Raw genomic sequence first — 18,864 nt, forward strand, 5'->3', positions numbered from 1 at the left:
TAATTGCCATGGTTGTTGCAGAGTAAGAACAGAAAAGTCACAGATGGCTTTCAAATTTGGTGTCATTATAACAACTAAAGTGGTTTAATCAAAAGTGTTTAGGTATTCTATAGCACGTGAGAGGAATTTGATTTCTTATGCAATCTCAAAATGAAAATTTCACACCTTCCATTTTCATTTCGTCTTATTTTACTTGACATTCTTTCCTCTGAAGGATGTATAAAAGTGAAGTTCCTTGCAAAACAAGAGCAGAGGAATATCCAGAAACAGTTTTCCTTAATAAAAAATGATGAGTCTGCATACCATATTTAAGTGGGAGCCCGGCTAGCTCAGTCGGTAGAGCATGAGACTCTTAATCTCAGGGTCGTGGGTTCCAGCCCCACGTTGGGCGAAAACGAGTATTTTTTGCTGGATGATAGCATTGGCTCTCATAATATGGTGATTAATCTTGCATTAGACATGCACTAACTCCTAAAAATTGTATCTCCCTTGGTTACTCATTCATGAGAAATGTATCTCCAAGATTAGGTAGGGCCTGAGTCTAGGTTAACATGCAGTGATATCACTCCTATTCAAGTACTAAACATGACAACCTGAAGTGTAAAACATCCCCTAGGTGTAGTTAAGGCATCAGTTAGGAGTGAACTGAACACTCATGTTATGGGCAATTAGACTTAAAATAAAGTGTGGACAGCAGTAACGTTACTTTTGAAATGTGATGCTGAGTGAGCACACAGGGGAATTAGCTCAAATGGTAGAGCGCTCGCTTAGCATGCGAGAGGTAGCGGGATCGATGCCCCCATTCTAAAATTTGCATACATTTTACTTTTTAACTTGCAATTGCCATGGTTGTTGCAGAGTAAGAACAGAAAAGTCACAGATGGCTTTCAAATTTGGTGTCATTATAACAACTAAAGTGGTTTAATCAAAAGTGTTTAGGTATTCTATAGCACGTGAGAGGAAATTGATTTCTTATGCAATCTCAAAATGAAAATTTCACACCTTCCATTTTCATTTCGTCTTATTTTACTTGACATTCTTTCCTCTGAAGGATGTATAAAAGTGAAGTTCCTTGCAAAACAAGAGCAGAGGAATATCCAGAAACAGTTTTCCTTAATAAAAAATGATGAGTCTGCATACCATATTTAAGTGGGAGCCCGGCTAGCTCAGTCGGTAGAGCATGAGACTCTTAATCTCAGGGTTGTGGGTTCGAGCCCCACGTTGGGCGAAAACGAGTATTTTTTGCTGGATGATAGCATTGGCTCTCATAATATGGTGATTAATCTTGCATTAGACATGCACTAACTCCTAAAAATTGTATCTCCCTTGGTTACTCATTCATGAGAAATGTATCTCCAAGATTAGGTAGGGCCTGAGTCTAGGTTAACATACAGTGATATCACTCCTATTCAAGTACTAAACATGCCAACCTGAAGTGTAAAACATCCCCTAGGTGTAGTTAAGGCATCAGTTAGGAGTGAACTGAACACTCATGTTATGGGCAATTAGACTTAAAATAAAGTGTGGACAGCAGTAACGTTACTTTTGAAATGTGATGCTGAGTGAGCACACAGGGGAATTAGCTCAAATGGTAGAGCGCTCGCTTAGCATGCGAGAGGTAGCGGGATCGATACCCGCATTCTCCATTTTAAAATTTGCATACATTTTACTTTTTAACTTGTAATTGCCATGGTTGTTGCAGAGTAAGAACAGAAAAGTCACAGATGGCTTTCAAATTTGGTGTCATTATAACAACTAAAGTGGTTTAATCAAAAGTGTTTAGGTATTCTATAGCACGTGAGAGGAATTTGATTTCTTATGCAATCTCAAAATGAAAATTTCACACCTTCCATTTTCATTTCGTCTTATTTTACTTGACATTCTTTCCTCTGAAGGATGTATAAAAGTGAAGTTCCTTGCAAAACAAGAGCAGAGGAATATCCAGAAACAGTTTTCCGTAATAAAAAATGATGAGTCTGCATACCATATTTAAGTGGGAGCCCGGCTAGCTCAGTCGGTAGAGCATGAGACTCTTAATCTCAGGGTCGTGGGTTCGAGCCCCACGTTGGGCGAAAACGAGTATTTTTTGCTGGATGATAGCATTGGCTCTCATAATATGGTGATTAATCTTGCATTAGACATGCACTAACTCCTAAAAATTGTATCTCCCTTGGTTACTCATTCATGAGAAATGTATCTCCAAGATTAGGTAGGGCCTGAGTCTAGGTTAACATGCAGTGATATCACTCCTATTCAAGTACTAAACATGACAACCTGAAGTGTAAAACATCCCCTAGGTGTAGTTAAGGCATCAGTTAGGAGTGAACTGAACACTCATGTTATGGGCAATTAGACTTAAAATAAAGTGTGGACAGCAGTAACGTTACTTTTGAAATGTGATGCTGAGTGAGCACACAGGGGAATTAGCTCAAATGGTAGAGCGCTCGCTTAGCATGCGAGAGGTAGCGGGATCGATGCCCGCATTCTCCATTCTAAAATTTGCATACATTTTACTTTTTAACTTGTAATTGTCATGGTTGTTGCAGAGTAAGAACAGAAAAGTCACAGATGGCTTTCAAATTTGGTGTCATTATAACAACTAAAGTGGTTTAATCAAAAGTGTTTAGGTATTCTATAGCACGTGAGAGGAATTTGATTTCTTATGCAATCTCAAAATGAAAATTTCACACCTTCCATTTTCATTTCGTCTTATTTTACTTGACATTCTTTCCTCTGAAGGATGTATAAAAGTGAAGTTCCTTGCAAAACAAGAGCAGAGGAATATCCAGAAACGGTTTTCCTTAATAAAAAATGATGAGTCTGCATACCATATTTAAGTGGGAGCACGGCTAGCTCAGTCGGTAGAGCTATGAGACTCTTAATCTCAGGGTCGTGGGTTCGAGCCCCACGTTGGGCGAAAACGAGTATTTTTTGCTGGATGATAGCATTGGCTCTCATAATATGGTGATTAATCTTGCATTAGACATGCACTAACTCCTAAAAATTGTATCTCCCTTGGTTACTCATTCATGAGAAATGTATCTCCAAGATTAGGTAGGGCCTGAGTCTAGGTTAACATGCAGTGATATCACTCCTATTCAAGTACTAAACATGCCAACCTGAAGTGTAAAACATCCCCTAGGTGTAGTTAAGGCATCAGTTAGGAGTGAACTGAACACTCATGTTATGGGCAATTAGACTTAAAATAAAGTGTGGACAGCAGTAACGTTACTTTTGAAATGTGATGCTGAGTGAGCACACAGGGGAATTAGCTCAAATGGTAGAGCGCTCGCTTAGCATACGAGAGGTAGCGGGATCGATGCCCGCATTCTCCATTCTAAAATTTGCATACATTTTACTTTTTAACTTGTAATTGCCATGGTTGTTGCAGAGTAAGAACAGAAAAGTCACAGATGGCTTTCAAATTTGGTGTCATTATAACAACTAAAGTGGTTTAATCAAAAGTGTTTAGGTATTCTATAGCACGTGAGAGGAATTTGATTTCTTATGCAATCTCAAAATGAAAATTTCACACCTTCCATTTTCATTTCGTCTTATTTTACTTGACATTCTTTCCTCTGAAGGATGTATAAAAGTGAAGTTCCTTGCAAAACAAGAGCAGAGGAATATCCAGAAACAGTTTTCCTTAATAAAAAATGATGAGTCTGCATACCATATTTAAGTGGGAGCCCGGCTAGCTCAGTCGGTAGAGCATGAGACTCTTAATCTCAGGGTCGTGGGTTCGAGCCCCACGTTGGGCGAAAACGAGTATTTTTTGCTGGATGATAGCATTGGCTCTCATAATATGGTGATTAATCTTGCATTAGACATGCACTAACTCCTAAAAATTGTATCTCCCTTGGTTACTCATTCATGAGAAATGTATCTCCAAGATTAGGTAGGGCCTGAGTCTAGGTTAACATACAGTGATATCACTCCTATTCAAGTACTAAACATGCCAACCTGAAGTGTAAAACATCCCCTAGGTGTAGTTAAGGCATCAGTTAGGAGTGAACTGAACACTCATGTTATGGGCAATTAGACTTAAAATAAAGTGTGGACAGCAGTAACGTTACTTTTGAAATGTGATGCTGAGTGAGCACACAGGGGAATTAGCTCAAATGGTAGAGCGCTCGCTTAGCATGCGAGATGTAGCGGGATCGATGTCCGCATTCTCCATTCTAAAATTTGCATACATTTTACTTTTTAACTTGTAATTGCCATGGTTGTTGCAGAGTAAGAACAGAAAAGTCACAGATGGCTTTCAAATTTGGTGTCATTATAACAACTAAAGTGGTTTAATCAAAAGTGTTTAGGTATTCTATAGCACGTGAGAGGAATTTGATTTCTTATGCAATCTCAAAATGAAAATTTCACACCTTCCATTTTCATTTCGTCTTATTTTACTTGACATTCTTTCCTCTGAAGGATGTATAAAAGTGAAGTTCCTTGCAAAACAAGAGCAGAGGAATATCCAGAAACAGTTTTCCTTAATAAAAAATGATGAGTCTGCATACCATATTTAAGTGGGAGCCCGGCTAGCTCAGTCGGTAGAGCATGAGACTCTTAATCTCAGGGTCGTGGGTTCGAGCCCCACGTTGGGCGAAAACGAGTATTTTTTGCTGGATGATAGCATTGGCTCTCATATTATGGTGATTAATCTTGCATTAGACATGCACTAACTCCTAAAAATTGTATCTCCCTTGGTTACTCATTCATGAGAAATGTATCTCCAAGATTAGGTAGGGCCTGAGTCTAGGTTAACATACAGTGATATCACTCCTATTCAAGTACTAAACATGCCAACCTGAAGTGTAAAACATCCCCTAGGTGTAGTTAAGGCATCAGTTAGGAGTGAACTGAACACTCATGTTATGGGCAATTAGACTTAAAATACAGTGTGGACAGCAGTAACGTTACTTTTGAAATGTGATGCTGAGTGAGCACACAGGGGAATTAGCTCAAATGGTAGAGCGCTCGCTTAGCATACGAGAGGTAGCGGGATCGATGCCCGCATTCTCCATTCTAAAATTTGCATACATTTTACTTTTTAACTTGTAATTGCCATGGTTGTTGCAGAGTAAGAACAGAAAAGTCACAGATGGCTTTCAAATTTGGTGTCATTATAACAACTAAAGTGGTTTAATCAAAAGTGTTTAGGTATTCTATAGCACGTGAGAGGAATTTGATTTCTTATGCAATCTCAAAATGAAAATTTCACACCTTCCATTTTCATTTCGTCTTATTTTACTTGACATTCTTTCCTCTGAAGGATGTATGAAAGTGAAGTTCCTTGCAAAACAAGAGCAGAGGAATATCCAGAAACGGTTTTCCTTAATAACAAATGATGAGTCTGCATACCATATTTAAGTGGGAGCCCGGCTAGCTCAGTCGGTAGAGCATGAGACTCTTAATATCAGGGTCGTGGGTTCGAGCCCCACGTTGGGCGAAAACGAGTATATTTTGCTGGATGATTGCATTGGCTCTCATAATATGGTGATTAATCTTGCATTAGACATGCACTAACTCCTAAAAATTGTATCTCCCTTGGTTACTCATTCATGAGAAATGTATCTCCAAGATTAGGTAGGGCCTGAGTCTAGGTTAACATACAGTGATATCACTCCTATTCAAGTACTAAACATGCCAACCTGAAGTGTAAAACATCCCCTAGGTGTAGTTAAGGCATCAGTTAGGAGTGAACTGAACACTCATGTTATGGGCAATTAGACTTAAAATAAAGTGTGGACAGCAGTAACGTTACTTTTGAAATGTGATGCTGAGTGAGCACACAGGGGAATAAGCTCAAATGGTAGAGCGCTCGCTTAGCATGCGAGAGGTAGCGGGATCGATGCCCGCATTCTCCATTTTAAAATTTGCATACATTTTACTTTTTAACTTGTAATTGCCATGGTTGTTGCAGAGTAAGAACAGAAAAGTCACAGATGGCTTTCAAATTTGGTGTCATTATAACAACTAAAGTGGTTTAATCAAAAGTGTTTAGGTATTCTATAGCACGTGAGAGGAATTTGATTTCTTATGCAATCTCAAAATGAAAATTTCACACCTTCCATTTTCATTTCGTCTTATTTTACTTGACATTCTTTCCTCTGAAGGATGTATAAAAGTGAAGTTCCTTGCAAAACAAGAGCAGAGGAATATCCAGAAACAGTTTTCCTTAATAAAAAATGATGAGTCTGCATACCATATTTAAGTGGGAGCCCGGCTAGCTCAGTCGGTAGAGCATGAGACTCTTAATCTCAGGGTCGTGGGTTCCAGCCCCACGTTGGGCGAAAACGAGTATTTTTTGCTGGATGATAGCATTGGCTCTCATAATATGGTGATTAATCTTGCATTAGACATGCACTAACTCCTAAAAATTGTATCTCCCTTGGTTACTCATTCATGAGAAATGTATCTCCAAGATTAGGTAGGGCCTGAGTCTAGGTTAACATGCAGTGATATCACTCCTATTCAAGTACTAAACATGACAACCTGAAGTGTAAAACATCCCCTAGGTGTAGTTAAGGCATCAGTTAGGAGTGAACTGAACACTCATGTTATGGGCAATTAGACTTAAAATAAAGTGTGGACAGCAGTAACGTTACTTTTGAAATGTGATGCTGAGTGAGCACACAGGGGAATTAGCTCAAATGGTAGAGCGCTCGCTTAGCATGCGAGAGGTAGCGGGATCGATGCCCGCATTCTCCATTCTAAAATTTGCATACATTTTACTTTTTAACTTGCAATTGCCATGGTTGTTGCAGAGTAAGAACAGAAAAGTCACAGATGGCTTTCAAATTTGGTGTCATTATAACAACTAAAGTGGTTTAATCAAAAGTGTTTAGGTATTCTATAGCACGTGAGAGGAATTTGATTTCTTATGCAATCTCAAAATGAAAATTTCACACCTTCCATTTTCATTTCGTCTTATTTTACTTGACATTCTTTCCTCTGAAGGATGTATAAAAGTGAAGTTCCTTGCAAAACAAGAGCAGAGGAATATCCAGAAACAGTTTTCCTTAATAAAAAATGATGAGTCTGCATACCATATTTAAGTGTGAGCCCGGCTAGCTCAGTCGGTAGAGCATGAGACTCTTAATCTCAGGGTTGTGGGTTCGAGCCCCACGTTGGGCGAAAACGAGTATTTTTTGCTGGATGATAGCATTGGCTCTCATAATATGGTGATTAATCTTGCATTAGACATGCACTAACTCCTAAAAATTGTATCTCCCTTGGTTACTCATTCATGAGAAATGTATCTCCAAGATTAGGTAGGGCCTGAGTCTAGGTTAACATACAGTGATATCACTCCTATTCAAGTACTAAACATGCCAACCTGAAGTGTAAAACATCCCCTAGGTGTAGTTAAGGCATCAGTTAGGAGTGAACTGAACACTCATGTTATGGGCAATTAGACTTAAAATAAAGTGTGGACAGCAGTAACGTTACTTTTGAAATGTGATGCTGAGTGAGCACACAGGGGAATTAGCTCAAATGGTAGAGCGCTCGCTTAGCATGCGAGAGGTAGCGGGATCGATACCCGCATTCTCCATTTTAAAATTTGCATACATTTTACTTTTTAACTTGTAATTGCCATGGTTGTTGCAGAGTAAGAACAGAAAAGTCACAGATGGCTTTCAAATTTGGTGTCATTATAACAACTAAAGTGGTTTAATCAAAAGTGTTTAGGTATTCTATAGCACGTGAGAGGAATTTGATTTCTTATGCAATCTCAAAATGAAAATTTCACACCTTCCATTTTCATTTCGTCTTATTTTACTTGACATTCTTTCCTCTGAAGGATGTATAAAAGTGAAGTTCCTTGCAAAACAAGAGCAGAGGAATATCCAGAAACAGTTTTCCGTAATAAAAAATGATGAGTCTGCATACCATATTTAAGTGGGAGCCCGGCTAGCTCAGTCGGTAGAGCATGAGACTCTTAATCTCAGGGTCGTGGGTTCGAGCCCCACGTTGGGCGAAAACGAGTATTTTTTGCTGGATGATAGCATTGGCTCTCATAATATGGTGATTAATCTTGCATTAGACATGCACTAACTCCTAAAAATTGTATCTCCCTTGGTTACTCATTCATGAGAAATGTATCTCCAAGATTAGGTAGGGCCTGAGTCTAGGTTAACATGCAGTGATATCACTCCTATTCAAGTACTAAACATGACAACCTGAAGTGTAAAACATCCCCTAGGTGTAGTTAAGGCATCAGTTAGGAGTGAACTGAACACTCATGTTATGGGCAATTAGACTTAAAATAAAGTGTGGACAGCAGTAACGTTACTTTTGAAATGTGATGCTGAGTGAGCACACAGGGGAATTAGCTCAAATGGTAGAGCGCTCGCTTAGCATGCGAGAGGTAGCGGGATCGATGCCCGCATTCTCCATTCTAAAATTTGCATACATTTTACTTTTTAACTTGTAATTGTCATGGTTGTTGCAGAGTAAGAACAGAAAAGTCACAGATGGCTTTCAAATTTGGTGTCATTATAACAACTAAAGTGGTTTAATCAAAAGTGTTTAGGTATTCTATAGCACGTGAGAGGAATTTGATTTCTTATGCAATCTCAAAATGAAAATTTCACACCTTCCATTTTCATTTCGTCTTATTTTACTTGACATTCTTTCCTCTGAAGGATGTATAAAAGTGAAGTTCCTTGCAAAACAAGAGCAGAGGAATATCCAGAAACGGTTTTCCTTAATAAAAAATGATGAGTCTGCATACCATATTTAAGTGGGAGCACGGCTAGCTCAGTCGGTAGAGCTATGAGACTCTTAATCTCAGGGTCGTGGGTTCGAGCCCCACGTTGGGCGAAAACGAGTATTTTTTGCTGGATGATAGCATTGGCTCTCATAATATGGTGATTAATCTTGCATTAGACATGCACTAACTCCTAAAAATTGTATCTCCCTTGGTTACTCATTCATGAGAAATGTATCTCCAAGATTAGGTAGGGCCTGAGTCTAGGTTAACATGCAGTGATATCACTCCTATTCAAGTACTAAACATGCCAACCTGAAGTGTAAAACATCCCCTAGGTGTAGTTAAGGCATCAGTTAGGAGTGAACTGAACACTCATGTTATGGGCAATTAGACTTAAAATAAAGTGTGGACAGCAGTAACGTTACTTTTGAAATGTGATGCTGAGTGAGCACACAGGGGAATTAGCTCAAATGGTAGAGCGCTCGCTTAGCATACGAGAGGTAGCGGGATCGATGCCCGCATTCTCCATTCTAAAATTTGCATACATTTTACTTTTTAACTTGTAATTGCCATGGTTGTTGCAGAGTAAGAACAGAAAAGTCACAGATGGCTTTCAAATTTGGTGTCATTATAACAACTAAAGTGGTTTAATCAAAAGTGTTTAGGTATTCTATAGCACGTGAGAGGAATTTGATTTCTTATGCAATCTCAAAATGAAAATTTCACACCTTCCATTTTCATTTCGTCTTATTTTACTTGACATTCTTTCCTCTGAAGGATGTATAAAAGTGAAGTTCCTTGCAAAACAAGAGCAGAGGAATATCCAGAAACAGTTTTCCTTAATAAAAAATGATGAGTCTGCATACCATATTTAAGTGGGAGCCCGGCTAGCTCAGTCGGTAGAGCATGAGACTCTTAATCTCAGGGTCGTGGGTTCGAGCCCCACGTTGGGCGAAAACGAGTATTTTTTGCTGGATGATAGCATTGGCTCTCATAATATGGTGATTAATCTTGCATTAGACATGCACTAACTCCTAAAAATTGTATCTCCCTTGGTTACTCATTCATGAGAAATGTATCTCCAAGATTAGGTAGGGCCTGAGTCTAGGTTAACATACAGTGATATCACTCCTATTCAAGTACTAAACATGCCAACCTGAAGTGTAAAACATCCCCTAGGTGTAGTTAAGGCATCAGTTAGGAGTGAACTGAACACTCATGTTATGGGCAATTAGACTTAAAATAAAGTGTGGACAGCAGTAACGTTACTTTTGAAATGTGATGCTGAGTGAGCACACAGGGGAATTAGCTCAAATGGTAGAGCGCTCGCTTAGCATGCGAGATGTAGCGGGATCGATGTCCGCATTCTCCATTCTAAAATTTGCATACATTTTACTTTTTAACTTGTAATTGCCATGGTTGTTGCAGAGTAAGAACAGAAAAGTCACAGATGGCTTTCAAATTTGGTGTCATTATAACAACTAAAGTGGTTTAATCAAAAGTGTTTAGGTATTCTATAGCACGTGAGAGGAATTTGATTTCTTATGCAATCTCAAAATGAAAATTTCACACCTTCCATTTTCATTTCGTCTTATTTTACTTGACATTCTTTCCTCTGAAGGATGTATAAAAGTGAAGTTCCTTGCAAAACAAGAGCAGAGGAATATCCAGAAACAGTTTTCCTTAATAAAAAATGATGAGTCTGCATACCATATTTAAGTGGGAGCCCGGCTAGCTCAGTCGGTAGAGCATGAGACTCTTAATCTCAGGGTCGTGGGTTCGAGCCCCACGTTGGGCGAAAACGAGTATTTTTTGCTGGATGATAGCATTGGCTCTCATATTATGGTGATTAATCTTGCATTAGACATGCACTAACTCCTAAAAATTGTATCTCCCTTGGTTACTCATTCATGAGAAATGTATCTCCAAGATTAGGTAGGGCCTGAGTCTAGGTTAACATACAGTGATATCACTCCTATTCAAGTACTAAACATGCCAACCTGAAGTGTAAAACATCCCCTAGGTGTAGTTAAGGCATCAGTTAGGAGTGAACTGAACACTCATGTTATGGGCAATTAGACTTAAAATACAGTGTGGACAGCAGTAACGTTACTTTTGAAATGTGATGCTGAGTGAGCACACAGGGGAATTAGCTCAAATGGTAGAGCGCTCGCTTAGCATACGAGAGGTAGCGGGATCGATGCCCGCATTCTCCATTCTAAAATTTGCATACATTTTACTTTTTAACTTGTAATTGCCATGGTTGTTGCAGAGTAAGAACAGAAAAGTCACAGATGGCTTTCAAATTTGGTGTCATTATAACAACTAAAGTGGTTTAATCAAAAGTGTTTAGGTATTCTATAGCACGTGAGAGGAATTTGATTTCTTATGCAATCTCAAAATGAAAATTTCACACCTTCCATTTTCATTTCGTCTTATTTTACTTGACATTCTTTCCTCTGAAGGATGTATGAAAGTGAAGTTCCTTGCAAAACAAGAGCAGAGGAATATCCAGAAACGGTTTTCCTTAATAAAAAATGATGAGTCTGCATACCATATTTAAGTGGGAGCCCGGCTAGCTCAGTCGGTAGAGCATGAGACTCTTAATATCAGGGTCGTGGGTTCGAGCCCCACGTTGGGCGAAAACGAGTATATTTTGCTGGATGATTGCATTGGCTCTCATAATATGGTGATTAATCTTGCATTAGACATGCACTAACTCCTAAAAATTGTATCTCCCTTGGTTACTCATTCATGAGAAATGTATCTCCAAGATTAGGTAGGGCCTGAGTCTAGGTTAACATACAGTGATATCACTCCTATTCAAGTACTAAACATGCCAACCTGAAGTGTAAAACATCCCCTAGGTGTAGTTAAGGCATCAGTTAGGAGTGAACTGAACACTCATGTTATGGGCAATTAGACTTAAAATAAAGTGTGGACAGCAGTAACGTTACTTTTGAAATGTGATGCTGAGTGAGCACACAGGGGAATAAGCTCAAATGGTAGAGCGCTCGCTTAGCATGCGAGAGGTAGCGGGATCGATGCCCGCATTCTCCATTTTAAAATTTGCATACATTTTACTTTTTAACTTGTAATTGCCATGGTTGTTGCAGAGTAAGAACAGAAAAGTCACAGATGGCTTTCAAATTTGGTGTCATTATAACAACTAAAGTGGTTTAATCAAAAGTGTTTAGGTATTCTATAGCACGTGAGAGGAATTTGATTTCTTATGCAATCTCAAAATGAAAATTTCACACCTTCCATTTTCATTTCGTCTTATTTTACTTGACATTCTTTCCTCTGAAGGATGTATAAAAGTGAAGTTCCTTGCAAAACAAGAGCAGAGGAATATCCAGAAACAGTTTTCCTTAATAAAAAATGATGAGTCTGCATACCATATTTAAGTGGGAGCCCGGCTAGCTCAGTCGGTAGAGCATGAGACTCTTAATCTCAGGGTCGTGGGTTCCAGCCCCACGTTGGGCGAAAACGAGTATTTTTTGCTGGATGATAGCATTGGCTCTCATAATATGGTGATTAATCTTGCATTAGACATGCACTAACTCCTAAAAATTGTATCTCCCTTGGTTACTCATTCATGAGAAATGTATCTCCAAGATTAGGTAGGGCCTGAGTCTAGGTTAACATGCAGTGATATCACTCCTATTCAAGTACTAAACATGACAACCTGAAGTGTAAAACATCCCCTAGGTGTAGTTAAGGCATCAGTTAGGAGTGAACTGAACACTCATGTTATGGGCAATTAGACTTAAAATAAAGTGTGGACAGCAGTAACGTTACTTTTGAAATGTGATGCTGAGTGAGCACACAGGGGAATTAGCTCAAATGGTAGAGCGCTCGCTTAGCATGCGAGAGGTAGCGGGATCGATGCCCGCATTCTCCATTCTAAAATTTGCATACATTTTACTTTTTAACTTGCAATTGCCATGGTTGTTGCAGAGTAAGAACAGAAAAGTCACAGATGGCTTTCAAATTTGGTGTCATTATAACAACTAAAGTGGTTTAATCAAAAGTGTTTAGGTATTCTATAGCACGTGAGAGGAATTTGATTTCTTATGCAATCTCAAAATGAAAATTTCACACCTTCCATTTTCATTTCGTCTTATTTTACTTGACATTCTTTCCTCTGAAGGATGTATAAAAGTGAAGTTCCTTGCAAAACAAGAGCAGAGGAATATCCAGAAACAGTTTTCCTTAATAAAAAATGATGAGTCTGCATACCATATTTAAGTGGGAGCCCGGCTAGCTCAGTCGGTAGAGCATGAGACTCTTAATCTCAGGGTTGTGGGTTCGAGCCCCACGTTGGGCGAAAACGAGTATTTTTTGCTGGATGATAGCATTGGCTCTCATAATATGGTGATTAATCTTGCATTAGACATGCACTAACTCCTAAAAATTGTATCTCCCTTGGTTACTCATTCATGAGAAATGTATCTCCAAGATTAGGTAGGGCCTGAGTCTAGGTTAACATACAGTGATATCACTCCTATTCAAGTACTAAACATGCCAACCTGAAGTGTAAAACATCCCCTAGGTGTAGTTAAGGCATCAGTTAGGAGTGAACTGAACACTCATGTTATGGGCAATTAGACTTAAAATAAAGTGTGGACAGCAGTAACGTTACTTTTGAAATGTGATGCTGAGTGAGCACACAGGGGAATTAGCTCAAATGGTAGAGCGCTCGCTTAGCATGCGAGAGGTAGCGGGATCGATACCCGCATTCTCCATTTTAAAATTTGCATACATTTTACTTTTTAACTTGTAATTGCCATGGTTGTTGCAGAGTAAGAACAGAAAAGTCACAGATGGCTTTCAAATTTGGTGTCATTATAACAACTAAAGTGGTTTAATCAAAAGTGTTTAGGTATTCTATAGCACGTGAGAGGAATTTGATTTCTTATGCAATCTCAAAATGAAAATTTCACACCTTCCATTTTCATTTCGTCTTATTTTACTTGACATTCTTTCCTCTGAAGGATGTATAAAAGTGAAGTTCCTTGCAAAACAAGAGCAGAGGAATATCCAGAAACAGTTTTCCGTAATAAAAAATGATGAGTCTGCATACCATATTTAAGTGGGAGCCCGGCTAGCTCAGTCGGTAGAGCATGAGACTCTTAATCTCAGGGTCGTGGGTTCAAGCCCCACGTTGGGCGAAAACAAGTATTTTTTGCTGGATGATAGCATTGGCTCTCATAATATGGTGATTAATCTTGCATTAGACATGCACTAACTCCTAAAAATTGTATCTCCCTTGGTTACTCATTCATGAGAAATGTATCTCCAAGATTAGGTAGGGCCTGAGTCTAGGTTAACATGCAGTGATATCACTCCTATTCAAGTACTAAACATGACAACCTGAAGTGTAAAACATCCCCTAGGTGTAGTTAAGGCATCAGTTAGGAGTGAACTGAACACTCATGTTATGGGCAATTAGACTTAAAATAAAGTGTGGACAGCAGTAACGTTACTTTTGAAATGTGATGCTGAGTGAGCACACAGGGGAATTAGCTCAAATGGTAGAGCGCTCGCTTAGCATACGAGAGGTAGCGGGATCGATGCCCGCATTCTCCATTCTAAAATTTGCATACATTTTACTTTTTAACTTGTAATTGCCATGGTTGTTGCAGAGTAAGAACAGAAAAGTCACAGATGGCTTTCAAATTTGGTGTCATTATAACAACTAAAGTGGTTTAATCAAAAGTGTTTAGGTATTCTATAGCACGTGAGAGGAATTTGATTTCTTATGCAATCTCAAAATGAAAATTTCACACCTTCCATTTTCATTTCGTCTTATTTTACTTGACATTCTTTCCTCTGAAGGATGTATAAAAGTGAAGTTCCTTGCAAAACAAGAGCAGAGGAATATCCAGAAACAGTTTTCCTTAATAAAAAATGATGAGTCTGCATACCATATTTAAGTGGGAGCCCGGCTAGCTCAGTCGGTAGAGCATGAGACTCTTAATCTCAGGGTCGTGGGTTCGAGCCCCACGTTGGGCGAAAACGAGTATTTTTTGCTGGATGATAGCATTGGCTCTCATAATATGGTGATTAATCTTGCATTAGACATGCACTAACTCCTAAAAATTGTATCTCCCTTGGTTACTCATTCATGAGAAATGTATCTCCAAGATTAGGTAGGGCCTGAGTCTAGGTTAACATACAGTGATATCACTCCTATTCAAGTACTAAACATGCCAACCTGAAGTGTAAAACATCCCCTAGGTGTAGTTAAGGCATCAGTTAGGAGTGAACTGAACACTCATGTTATGGGCAATTAGACTTAAAATAAAGTGTGGACAGCAGTAACGTTACTTTTGAAATGTGATGCTGAGTGAGCACACAGGGGAATTAGCTCAAATGGTAGAGCGCTCGCTTAGCATGCGAGATGTAGCGGGATCGATGTCCGCATTCTCCATTCTAAAATTTGCATACATTTTACTTTTTAACTTGTAATTGCCATGGTTGTTGCAGAGTAAGAACAGAAAAGTCACAGATGGCTTTCAAATTTGGTGTCATTATAACAACTAAAGTGGTTTAATCAAAAGTGTTTAGGTATTCTATAGCACGTGAGAGGAATTTGATTTCTTATGCAATCTCAAAATGAAAATTTCACACCTTCCATTTTCATTTCGTCTTATTTTACTTGACATTCTTTCCTCTGAAGGATGTATAAAAGTGAAGTTCCTTGCAAAACAAGAGCAGAGGAATATCCAGAAACAGTTTTCCTTAATAAAAAATGATGAGTCTGCATACCATATTTAAGTGGGAGCCCGGCTAGCTCAGTCGGTAGAGCATGAGACTCTTAATCTCAGGGTCGTGGGTTCGAGCCCCACGTTGGGCGAAAACGAGTATTTTTTGCTGGATGATAGCATTGGCTCTCATATTATGGTGATTAATCTTGCATTAGACATGCACTAACTCCTAAAAATTGTATCTCCCTTGGTTACTCATTCATGAGAAATGTATCTCCAAGATTAGGTAGGGCCTGAGTCTAGGTTAACATACAGTGATATCACTCCTATTCAAGTACTAAACATGCCAACCTGAAGTGTAAAACATCCCCTAGGTGTAGTTAAGGCATCAGTTAGGAGTGAACTGAACACTCATGTTATGGGCAATTAGACTTAAAATACAGTGTGGACAGCAGTAACGTTACTTTTGAAATGTGATGCTGAGTGAGCACACAGGGGAATTAGCTCAAATGGTAGAGCGCTCGCTTAGCATACGAGAGGTAGCGGGATCGATGCCCGCATTCTCCATTCTAAAATTTGCATACATTTTACTTTTTAACTTGTAATTGCCATGGTTGTTGCAGAGTAAGAACAGAAAAGTCACAGATGGCTTTCAAATTTGGTGTCATTATAACAACTAAAGTGGTTTAATCAAAAGTGTTTAGGTATTCTATAGCACGTGAGAGGAATTTGATTTCTTATGCAATCTCAAAATGAAAATTTCACACCTTCCATTTTCATTTCGTCTTATTTTACTTGACATTCTTTCCTCTGAAGGATGTATGAAAGTGAAGTTCCTTGCAAAACAAGAGCAGAGGAATATCCAGAAACGGTTTTCCTTAATAAAAAATGATGAGTCTGCATACCATATTTAAGTGGGAGCCCGGCTAGCTCAGTCGGTAGAGCATGAGACTCTTAATATCAGGGTCGTGGGTTCGAGCCCCACGTTGGGCGAAAACGAGTATATTTTGCTGGATGATTGCATTGGCTCTCATAATATGGTGATTAATCTTGCATTAGACATGCACTAACTCCTAAAAATTGTATCTCCCTTGGTTACTCATTCATGAGAAATGTATCTCCAAGATTAGGTAGGGCCTGAGTCTAGGTTAACATACAGTGATATCACTCCTATTCAAGTACTAAACATGCCAACCTGAAGTGTAAAACATCCCCTAGGTGTAGTTAAGGCATCAGTTAGGAGTGAACTGAACACTCATGTTATGGGCAATTAGACTTAAAATAAAGTGTGGACAGCAGTAACGTTACTTTTGAAATGTGATGCTGAGTGAGCACACAGGGGAATAAGCTCAAATGGTAGAGCGCTCGCTTAGCATGCGAGAGGTAGCGGGATCGATGCCCGCATTCTCCATTTTAAAATTTGCATACATTTTACTTTTTAACTTGTAATTGCCATGGTTGTTGCAGAGTAAGAACAGAAAAGTCACAGATGGCTTTCAAATTTGGTGTCATTATAACAACTAAAGTGGTTTAATCAAAAGTGTTTAGGTATTCTATAGCACGTGAGAGGAATTTGATTTCTTATGCAATCTCAAAATGAAAATTTCACACCTTCCATTTTCATTTCGTCTTATTTTACTTGACATTCTTTCCTCTGAAGGATGTATAAAAGTGAAGTTCCTTGCAAAACAAGAGCAGAGGAATATCCAGAAACAGTTTTCCTTAATAAAAAATGATGAGTCTGCATACCATATTTAAGTGGGAGCCCGGCTAGCTCAGTCGGTAGAGCATGAGACTCTTAATCTCAGGGTCGTGGGTTCCAGCCCCACGTTGGGCGAAAACGAGTATTTTTTGCTGGATGATAGCATTGGCTCTCATAATATGGTGATTAATCTTGCATTAGACATGCACTAACTCCTAAAAATTGTATCTCCCTTGGTTACTCATTCATGAGAAATGTATCTCCAAGATTAGGTAGGGCCTGAGTCTAGGTTAACATGCAGTGATATCACTCCTATTCAAGTACTAAACATGACAACCTGAAGTGTAAAACATCCCCTAGGTGTAGTAAAGGCATCAGTTAGGAGTGAACTGAACACTCATGTTATGGGCAATTAGACTTAAAATAAAGTGTGGACAGCAGTAACGTTACTTTTGAAATGTGATGCTGAGTGAGCACACAGGGGAATTAGCTCAAATGGTAGAGCGCTCGCTTAGCATGCGAGAGGTAGCGGGATCGATGCCCGCATTCTCCATTCTAAAATTTGCATACATTTTACTTTTTAACTTGCAATTGCCATGGTTGTTGCAGAGTAAGAACAGAAAAGTCACAGATGGCTTTCAAATTTGGTGTCATTATAACAACTAAAGTGGTTTAATCAAAAGTGTTTAGGTATTCTATAGCACGTGAGAGGAATTTGATTTCTTATGCAATCTCAAAATGAAAATTTCACACCTTCCATTTTCATTTCGTCTTATTTTACTTGACATTCTTTCCTCTGAAGGATGTATAAAAGTGAAGTTCCTTGCAAAACAAGAGCAGAGGAATATCCAGAAACAGTTTTCCTTAATAAAAAATGATGAGTCTGCATACCATATTTAAGTGGGAGCCCGGCTAGCTCAGTCGGTAGAGCATGAGACTCTTAATCTCAGGGTTGTGGGTTCGAGCCCCACGTTGGGCGAAAACGAGTAATTTTTGCTGGATGATAGCATTGGCTCTCATAATATGGTGATTAATCTTGCATTAGACATGCACTAACTCCTAAAAATTGTATCTCCCTTGGTTACTCATTCATGAGAAATGTATCTCCAAGATTAGGTAGGGCCTGAGTCTAGGTTAACATACAGTGATATCACTCCTATTCAAGTACTAAACATGCCAACCTGAAGTGTAAAACATCCCCTAGGTGTAGTTAAGGCATCAGTTAGGAGTGAACTGAACACTCATGTTATGGGCAATTAGACTTAAAATAAAGTGTGGACAGCAGTAACGTTACTTTTGAAATGTGATGCTGAGTGAGCACACAGGGGAATTAGCTCAAATGGTAGAGCGCTCGCTTAGCATGCGAGAGGTAGCGGGATCGATACCCGCATTCTCCATTTTAAAATTTGCATACATTTTACTTTTTAACTTGTAATTGCCATGGTTGTTGCAGAGTAAGAACAGAAAAGTCACAGATGGCTTTCAAATTTGGTGTCATTATAACAACTAAAGTGGTTTAATCAAAAGTGTTTAGGTATTCTATAGCACGTGAGAGGAATTTGATTTCTTATGCAATCTCAAAATGAAAATTTCACACCTTCCATTTTCATTTCGTCTTATTTTACTTGACATTCTTTCCTCTGAAGGATGTATAAAAGTGAAGTTCCTTGCAAAACAAGAGCAGAGGAATATCCAGAAACAGTTTTCCGTAATAAAAAATGATGAGTCTGCAT

At 38.8% G+C, this 18,864-nt stretch overlaps 17 non-coding genes across 17 annotated transcripts; all 17 read left to right on the forward strand.

The window, feature by feature from the left end:
- The first annotated feature begins 1,573 nt into the window (after positions 1–1,573).
- Positions 1,574–1,646, forward strand: TRNAA-AGC (transfer RNA alanine (anticodon AGC)). The gene has a single exon. It is a non-coding gene; the product is annotated as a tRNA-Ala (tRNA).
- A 353-nt stretch (positions 1,647–1,999) lies between these two features.
- Positions 2,000–2,072, forward strand: TRNAK-CUU (transfer RNA lysine (anticodon CUU)). The gene has a single exon. It is a non-coding gene; the product is annotated as a tRNA-Lys (tRNA).
- A 345-nt stretch (positions 2,073–2,417) lies between these two features.
- TRNAA-AGC (transfer RNA alanine (anticodon AGC)) lies at positions 2,418–2,490 on the forward strand. The gene has a single exon. It is a non-coding gene; the product is annotated as a tRNA-Ala (tRNA).
- A 1,198-nt stretch (positions 2,491–3,688) lies between these two features.
- On the forward strand, positions 3,689–3,761 carry TRNAK-CUU (transfer RNA lysine (anticodon CUU)). The gene has a single exon. It is a non-coding gene; the product is annotated as a tRNA-Lys (tRNA).
- A 771-nt stretch (positions 3,762–4,532) lies between these two features.
- On the forward strand, positions 4,533–4,605 carry TRNAK-CUU (transfer RNA lysine (anticodon CUU)). Its single transcript has one exon. It is a non-coding gene; the product is annotated as a tRNA-Lys (tRNA).
- Positions 4,606–6,638: 2,033 nt separating this feature from the next.
- TRNAA-AGC (transfer RNA alanine (anticodon AGC)) lies at positions 6,639–6,711 on the forward strand. Its single transcript has one exon. It is a non-coding gene; the product is annotated as a tRNA-Ala (tRNA).
- A 771-nt stretch (positions 6,712–7,482) lies between these two features.
- Positions 7,483–7,555, forward strand: TRNAA-AGC (transfer RNA alanine (anticodon AGC)). The gene has a single exon. It is a non-coding gene; the product is annotated as a tRNA-Ala (tRNA).
- A 353-nt stretch (positions 7,556–7,908) lies between these two features.
- Positions 7,909–7,981, forward strand: TRNAK-CUU (transfer RNA lysine (anticodon CUU)). The gene has a single exon. It is a non-coding gene; the product is annotated as a tRNA-Lys (tRNA).
- A 345-nt stretch (positions 7,982–8,326) lies between these two features.
- Positions 8,327–8,399, forward strand: TRNAA-AGC (transfer RNA alanine (anticodon AGC)). The gene has a single exon. It is a non-coding gene; the product is annotated as a tRNA-Ala (tRNA).
- Positions 8,400–9,597: 1,198 nt separating this feature from the next.
- On the forward strand, positions 9,598–9,670 carry TRNAK-CUU (transfer RNA lysine (anticodon CUU)). Its single transcript has one exon. It is a non-coding gene; the product is annotated as a tRNA-Lys (tRNA).
- A 771-nt stretch (positions 9,671–10,441) lies between these two features.
- Positions 10,442–10,514, forward strand: TRNAK-CUU (transfer RNA lysine (anticodon CUU)). Its single transcript has one exon. It is a non-coding gene; the product is annotated as a tRNA-Lys (tRNA).
- A 2,033-nt stretch (positions 10,515–12,547) lies between these two features.
- On the forward strand, positions 12,548–12,620 carry TRNAA-AGC (transfer RNA alanine (anticodon AGC)). The gene has a single exon. It is a non-coding gene; the product is annotated as a tRNA-Ala (tRNA).
- A 771-nt stretch (positions 12,621–13,391) lies between these two features.
- On the forward strand, positions 13,392–13,464 carry TRNAA-AGC (transfer RNA alanine (anticodon AGC)). The gene has a single exon. It is a non-coding gene; the product is annotated as a tRNA-Ala (tRNA).
- A 1,197-nt stretch (positions 13,465–14,661) lies between these two features.
- TRNAK-CUU (transfer RNA lysine (anticodon CUU)) lies at positions 14,662–14,734 on the forward strand. The gene has a single exon. It is a non-coding gene; the product is annotated as a tRNA-Lys (tRNA).
- A 771-nt stretch (positions 14,735–15,505) lies between these two features.
- TRNAK-CUU (transfer RNA lysine (anticodon CUU)) lies at positions 15,506–15,578 on the forward strand. Its single transcript has one exon. It is a non-coding gene; the product is annotated as a tRNA-Lys (tRNA).
- A 2,033-nt stretch (positions 15,579–17,611) lies between these two features.
- Positions 17,612–17,684, forward strand: TRNAA-AGC (transfer RNA alanine (anticodon AGC)). Its single transcript has one exon. It is a non-coding gene; the product is annotated as a tRNA-Ala (tRNA).
- A 771-nt stretch (positions 17,685–18,455) lies between these two features.
- Positions 18,456–18,528, forward strand: TRNAA-AGC (transfer RNA alanine (anticodon AGC)). Its single transcript has one exon. It is a non-coding gene; the product is annotated as a tRNA-Ala (tRNA).
- The last annotated feature ends 336 nt before the right edge of the window (positions 18,529–18,864 follow it).

This window comes from Triturus cristatus, chromosome 4_1 (assembly GCF_964204655.1).
Source record: "Triturus cristatus chromosome 4_1, aTriCri1.1, whole genome shotgun sequence".
In the NCBI taxonomy this organism is placed as follows: Eukaryota; Metazoa; Chordata; class Amphibia; order Caudata; family Salamandridae; genus Triturus; species Triturus cristatus.